The sequence below is a fragment of the Mastomys coucha genome, unplaced genomic scaffold, assembly GCF_008632895.1.
Source record: "Mastomys coucha isolate ucsf_1 unplaced genomic scaffold, UCSF_Mcou_1 pScaffold21, whole genome shotgun sequence".
NCBI classification, from domain to species: Eukaryota; Metazoa; Chordata; class Mammalia; order Rodentia; family Muridae; genus Mastomys; species Mastomys coucha.
In genome coordinates, this window is record NW_022196904.1 from 76,633,568 (window position 1) to 76,641,435 (window position 7,868).

The 7,868-nt window shown below is 39.3% G+C and overlaps 1 protein-coding gene and 1 pseudogene across 6 annotated transcripts in view; one reads left to right on the forward strand and one right to left on the reverse strand.

The window, feature by feature from the left end:
* Grm5 (glutamate metabotropic receptor 5) overlaps nt 1–7,868 on the forward strand; it is a 529,892-nt gene that overhangs the window by 104,752 nt on the left and 417,272 nt on the right. The gene's annotated exons all lie outside the window — the stretch shown is intronic.
* Nucleotides 855–3,029, reverse strand: LOC116104090 (annotated as a pseudogene).

Below are 7,868 nucleotides of genomic sequence, written 5' to 3' on the forward strand. Positions count from 1 at the left end.
CTAAGAAATCCGCCTGCCTCTGCCTCCCAAGTGCTGGGATTAAAGGCGTGCGCCACCACCACCCGGCTTATGGTCATCTCTTTAGGTTAAGTTTTATTCTATGATTTTGTTGAAGATGCATTCTAGCCCTTTGATCTGGAATTCTTCACCTTCTTCTATTTCTATAATTCTTAAGTTTGTTCTTTTCATTGTGTCCTAAGTTTCCTGGATATTTTGGGTTATGAGCTTTATACACTTTGCATTTTCTTTGACCAATGTCTCAATATCTTCTATGTTATATGCTATGGCTGAGATTACCTCTTCTATCTCTTGTATTCTGTTGGTTATACTTGCACCTGTAGCTCCGAATCTTTTTCCTAAGTTGTCCTTCTCCATATTTACCTTAATTTGTGTCTTCTTTAATGTTTCCATTTCCATTTTTAGTTCTTGGACAATTTTGTTCAATTCCTTCTCCTGCTTGATTGTATTTCCCTGTAATTTTTAAGGGGTTTATTTGTTTCTTCTTTATGTGTCTCTACCTCTTTGCATGTGTTTTCCTGTATTTCTTTAAGGGATTTCTTAAAGGGCTCTATCGTCTTCATGAGATGAATTTTAAATCATTATCTTGCTTTTTAGGTGTGTTAGGGTCACTTGACATTATTAAACTGTCCTGTGGGACAACTCTGGGTTTTAACTTCCTAAAAGATGGGATTCCTTGAAGGACCTTTCATTGAAAACATAAACAAAAAATTCATTTCACAGACTGACTTAGATGGAAACAAATGCACAAGCTGTGCCTGAGGTCCCAGAGAAACTCCTATAATCAGTGGTGCAAATAGGTACAATGCCAGGAGTCCAATTGCAGGTATCTCTTGCTACTTCTTCCTTCTTTCCCTGAGTGTTAAATGGATGACAGCACCATTAGCCAGGAGTTGGAAACTATGATGAAGATGCCTTCATACTGTAGTTTCTGTTTCCCCTGAAGGCACTTTGATGACAGAGACCTGGTCTGTGAATGGCAGGGTAAAGACCAGCCCCTGCTCATTCAGCTTCCATTCTGTCTTATCGGGCATATTGGGTGCATGCACTATAGTCGATACTGGACCTTCATTCCTGTGCAAGAACTCTTCCTCAGTTATGAGGCTGTCCTAGGTCTTCAGTTTCTTGGATGGTGCCTCATCTTCCATCAGAGATGGGGAGTGTACAGGAGGCATTGGAGCTGGGACTGGGACTGGAGCCACAGGTGGAGCAGGCACAAAGGCACAGTTATGGGAGGTGAGCATGGTGCTGTGATGTGAGATACTGCAGGAGACATAGGTACCACATTAATCCTGGGTGCATGGATGATAGATGGCATAGTGGTGATCCCTGAACCTTGGGGCAGCTGGGCCATAGATGCCATGTATGGTTGAGGCATGACAGGTACTGCAGATACAACAGTGGTAAGGGCTGAAGGTAGTATACCAGGTGTCTGGTGCAGAGATGTGGTAGGAGTTGCTGAGCTGGGGTTATTGGTGGCTGAAGATGGAGGCAGTGTCTGCTGAGGGATTTCATTGCATTATCTAGGGCCAATCTTCTCCTTAGCATCATCTTCTAGTACCGGATCCTTGGCCTTATGGATAGTCTTAATCTGCTCCTGGAGGTTGATATTTGCCTGGGCAGCCTGATGGGTCCTGGATATGCTGCCTGAATGGTCATTCCAAGTCATCTTTTCCTCCAGCTTCTGGATCTCTCTTCACCCATCTTCTTATAAATGCCTGTCTATTCTATCTCAAAGATGTCAGTACATCATTCAGCCAACTGCTTTAAGCTTCCCTCAATATGCAGACCTGGTACATAAACCTCATAATCACTCTGTTTCTTTCAGATGGAGCAATCTCACCACTACAGCCAATGGGGGTCCATAATCCCAATGTGCATGTGCTCTTGCATTTTTCTGGCAGGAATCTTCTCCCCAGTGATGCTCATCAAGAGCAGGAGCTGGAGGAATTGGTTGGGAAGCTTTGGGATCTTAGTCCTTTCACAAAATGAAAGTTGGAGGCAGAGGTGGAGGTATGAGTGTCTCTGAGGGTGGAGGCACATTCTGTCCTTCTTCATCATCTGAACCAGTCCAACTAACACAGCAATGGGCAGCTGTGAATGGCAAGTCCTAGGATCTAGTGGTTGCTCAGTCCTATGAGGCCAGTTGTTTAAGCTGGTCTTTTATAGATGTAGATTCCAATAGATATGCTGGCAAGCAAATGCAAGAGGTTGAAGAAAAGTGTATCTTCCTTCCTTCAATGTCCATATATAGACCACCAGCAGAAGATGTGGCTCAGATTAAATGTGTGTACCACCACTCCTAGATCTAAAACTTGCTTTGTCCCAGGCTGACATTGAACTCAGAGATTGATTTGCCTCAGTCTCCTGAAATTAAAGGTATGTACTCACCTTGCCTGAGCCTAAGATTTTCATGGTCACTATGCCTCAAGATCTTCATGTCAAGATCCAAGTCATAAATTATCTTCCAGCCTCAAGATCTGGATCACAGGCTTCCCCTCCATTTCTGGATTGTAGTTCATCCCAGATGTAATCAAGTTGACAACAGGAATAGCCATCACAGAAGGTCTGTGTCAAGTGGAAAAGCATATGACATGTACTTTCTCTGTAATTTCTAGTGCACCTGTGACCACATAGGTGATTACTCTAATGGAACCAACTTATCATTATAGGGGCAACAACCAAAAATATTATTATTTGAGGTATTCTGACTCCCAAAGGAGGGTAGTAGCCTTTCCTTCTTTCTGTTCCGTCCTTAAGCCTCCCTCTCTCAAACAACTAACACCATGACTAATTTCCCAGTCAGTTTGCCCACTGAAATTCAGTCACCACTAAGAACACATTTTCAAAATTCTAAAACCACCTACATGACAATTTCTAATCTCTGACCAAACTCTGAGATAGTTACTGTCTGCATACTTTAGGACACAAGAGTCACACAGTGAAAACATAATGATAAGCATCAGATTAGTAGAGAAAACTAGCCAGAGTATGAGTGCTTACTTCATCATCTTCACGAGCAAATTGTATGCTATAAGGAGTAAATGGTGCAATGCATGTACTTGACTCAGGATCTGGCTTGCAGTAAATAATTTCCAATCTATCATTGCTGTCCATATTCTATATTAACAACAATGAAGTAAATAACAACAGTGTGGATGGAGTAGAGATAGAGAAGAATCTTAGGCGTTTTGTAGCTGCCCCATTACATAGGTGAAGCAAGTGCAGGATGAGCTCAGAGTGCTTTTTCAGTATTCAGGAGTTGGGAGAGCAGAGTGGATGGGGACCTAAAGCATCTCAAGAGGAAAGAACAGGTGATTGGAGGCGTGTCTCCAGGAAGAGAGAGGTGTGGTTTGCAACAGTAGGAGTTTGGAGAAATACTGCCTGATTCCAGGAAGTGAGGCTTGAGGGAGAAGCTATGGAAGTTAAGCCTCAGCTTTGTGTCTAGCTGGATCAGAGAATCTCCTCCAGAGCACCTGTTGCTCCTGGGATCCCTCAAAACTCGAAGCTTGGCACCCAGGCCACTGCCATGGCAAGGGATTACTGCTAAAATTATGAGTTTTTATTTGTTTGTTTGTTTTCTGAGACAGGATTTTTCTCTGTAGCCCTGACTGTCCTGGAACTCACTTTGTAGACAAGACTGGCCTTGAACTCAGAAATCTGCCTTCCCCTGCCTTCCAAATGCTGGGATTAGAGGCATGCACCACCACTGCCTGGCTAAATTATGATCTTAATTGCATATAAAATCTTTTCATAAAGTATCACTTGGAGAAATGACCATAATGTAACATTTAATTCAAAATGCAATTTTTTTGGTCTTAATTCTATTTTGATATTATTATTGTTACACTAGCTTCTCTTATGATGATGTTTGCATTTTTATATACTTTTCCTTTTATCTTAAACCAGTGACTATAATAAGATTGTTGCAGTATGTAGGCATCTCTACTTTAATATAGTGAATTGATAACGTTAATGTGATGGCTTGCAGGCTGGTGCTTTGAGAGGTCCATGGGTCATGAAGGTGGAATGTTCATAAATAGGACTCATAAAGTGACATCACATATGAAGTTGATCCTCCTTTGGGAATGTGAGGAAATGTCAGAAGATGGACATCATCAGTCTTCCCAAGCTTCTACTCGATCTCGGGCTTCCAAATCCAAATCTGAAAGTATTGTTCCTTTAGTTTGTAGAATAACTATATTATGGCATATTGTCACAGCCTTGAGAACTAAAATAAGACAAATACTTTCCTTATGCATTTCATATTTAATGTGATAATTGGGGAAAGGAGAGATTTGAAACAGAATCTCATGTAACTATGGGCCAGCTTTGAACTATGCAGCCAAAGACGATGCATTAAGTTTTAAAGATAGGATCACAGGCATTCATCACTACTGATTTCCAAGAAATCAGTTTTTTTAACTGGTGTGTTTTGATCCCCGCTACCCAACCTTGCAGATTAATTTGGATTACATTTTATTAAGTAATTTTGTACCTATTCAACATAGATGTGTATGTGTGAGAGCAATTAGTTTCATTTTTCTTACTCTTGTGGTTTTTTTTGTTAACTTATAATTTTAATGTTAACAAGAATTTCTCTTGTTAACTTAGAACTTTGAGTATGTTGTTTTCTCTTCCAATATTTTAAATCTCTCACTCTTCTAGCTTTCAGGATTTCTGAATGGAACTCTTTTGTAATTGATACTCCTATTCTACTTATTTTACGTTATTCTTTGACTATCTTCAAAACCTTATCTTCATCTTTTGTTGGCAGTATTTGGAATAAAATATGATTAAATGATATTTTAAAATTTATTTTGCTATCCCTAAGCTTTCTGAATGTATAATTCAATGTCTTTTGATAACTTCACTGTTATTGTACATCTTATTGTGACAATGTTTGTTATCATAACTTTTAGTCAGTTTGTTGTTCTGTGTTGCATTATTTTCCCTTGGAAAATATATTTAAGTTTCTATTTACCATTAATAATAAAAGACCAAAAAATTATTTGACTCCAATCTAATATGGTAAACCAATGGGTTTATTGGAGTTGTACTGACACAAAATATAGCTCTTTCATCTTGAGCCAACTGTGACTTGTCTTGTCATTGTCCAGGGACATAGATTCATGTTTTCCAAAAATAACAATTTCCAAGGTAGAACATTTCATAAAACTCACAAATGAAGACTTTTTTTTTTACATCAGTGGAAACAACTGCAAGGTATGTCAGAGATAAGCAATGAAACCTTTGCAATAGGTCTATATGCTATCTGATGACATTCTTACTTTCAGAGGTGGTAGAAGCTAGCAGTATCTTAATTTTGCATATTCCATAGGTCTCAACTCTTAATCACAAAGAAGTTAGGTCAACTATAGAGGTGAGAAATAAATAGCTATCAAGTTGCATAAAGATAGCTCAAAGTATTTTGACTATTCCTCTGTAATAGTCCACAATAAAGTTCTAATCAGTCAGTCAGCCTTAAAGAAATAGAAGTGGTCTTTTCCTGTCAATATCAGCTCACAGACACTTAAAGGAACACAACGGAGTGATTATTTACAGGAACATGAATGGTTCAAATGCAGCTGAATTTTCTGAAAGTCTTACCCCAGGCATAGTTGGTAACTCACAGAAGCTACATTAGCAGATTCTCATTCCGTCAACCTTAAATTTTCTATTGTCTGTAGTTCTTATATAGTCCACTTGTAATTGAAAGGCAGAGGGAATAGCCTTTAGGACCTCAATTGATGACCTCATGACTAAAACAGCTCCTCTATCAGATAACAATAATATCTATCACTATATTGACTTATTTATTTAATGGCCTTGACTATGGAGCCAAGCTCTTAGTTACCATAGCAACCTTAACTTTACAATGGCAAACCATTCAACTGATACAAGGAGGAAGCAGGCCTACTACAACACTGGAACAGCATACATCTCCTGGACTGAAAAAACAAACTTAGATGTTGTTGGCCTGACTTCTTATTAAACTGGGAATAGTACATTTCAGATTTTTCCCATTCCAAAAACAAAATGTAGACTTCATAATGGTCAGAAGTCTGTAAAATTCATTGTTTGAAAACTTCTCTATAATTCCCATGTTTCCTGCGGATTCAACTCTCTCAGAAGAAATCTGGCTACATTGGAATTAATTATAGTATCTGGCTTGGGTGAGTAGTTAACACCCTTGATTTGACTTTTGAAATTATGATGGCTCCAAATCTGACTATGTTTAATTAAAAGCCAGAGTTCTACATTCTTTTCTCAAGCTAAAGTGTTTTTAAAGAGCTGTCTAGATTTTTCTTCATTCTAAGATATAAAAATCAATCCACCTTTTTAACCTAGTGTGTCAAAAATTTTCAGATTCTCTACCAGATAGATTACATTCTGAATTTAAGGATGTAGATTCAGATCTGTTATATCTAACTGGTAGTAACTGTTTTATATAGGGCAATGTTAACTTTTGTTTGTTTGTTTGTATTTTGGTTTTTCAAGACAGGGTATCTCTGTGGCCCTGGCTGTCCTAGAACTCACTCTGTAGACCAGGCAGGCCTCTGAAATCTGCCTGCCTCTGCCTCCCAAGCACTAGGATTAAAGACATGCACCACCACTGTCTGGCTATGTTAGCCTATCTTTCTTGGGTAGTTATTAAAATATGAAATAAGATCAAATATACAGTAAAACCAACAATTATAGTAATTTTCTTTTGAGTGTAAACGCTTTTTTGTTTTTAGGGTAGCATTTTTATTTATTTATTTATTTTTATTAGATATTTTCTTTATTTACATGTAAATTTCTCCATTCCTAGTTTCCCCTCCAAAAATACAAAGAAACAAACAAAACAACAAAACCAAACCCCTGTTGCACCTCCCCTCCCCATGCCTGCCACCCCACCCTCTCCCACTTATTGGCCCTGGAATTCCCCTACACTGGGGCACAGAACTTTCACAGGGCCGAGCTCTTCTCCTCCTATTGATGATTGAATTTGCAATCCTCTACTATACACATGCTGCCAGAACAATCAGACCCCTCCATGTGCAGTCCTTGGTTGGTGGTTGAGACCCTGGGAGCTCTGAGGTTACTAGGTAGTTCATAGTTGTTCATCCTAAGGGGCTGCAAACCCCTCAGCTGCATTGGTCCTTTCTCTAACTCCTTCACTGGGGACCCTGTACTCAGATCAATAGATGTCTGTGAGCTTCTACATCTGTATTAGTCAGGTACTGTCAGAGCCTCTCAGGAGATAGCTATATTTAGGCTGGCTTGCCCTTCCTTCAGTCTCTGCTCCATAGTTAATCTCTGCAACTCTTTCCGTGGGTATTTGGTTCCCCTTTTTAAGAAGGAATGCACTGTCCACCATTTGGTCTTCCTTCTTCTTGAGTTCCTTGTAGTTTGTGGGTAGTTCTTCCTGTATTTCAAACTTCTGGGCTAATAACCACTTATCAGAGAGTGCATACCGTGTTTGTTCTTTTGTGATTGGGTTACCTCACTCAAGATGATATTCTCCAGATCCATCCATTTCCCTAAAAATTTCATAAGTTTGTTGTTTTTAATAGCTGAGTAGTACTCCATTGTGTAGATGTACCACAATTTCTGTATCCACTCCTCAGTTGAAGGACATCTGGGTTGTTTCCAGGTTCTGGCTATTATAAATAAGGCTGCTATGAACATGGTGGAGCATGTGTCCTCTTTACATGTAGCAGTATCTTTTGGGTATATGCCCAGGAGTGATATAGCTGGGTCCTCCGGTCGTACTATGTCCAATTTCCAGAGGAACCTCTAAACTGATTTCCAGAGTGGTTGTACCAGTTTGCAATCCCACCAGCAATGAAGTAATGTTCCTCTTT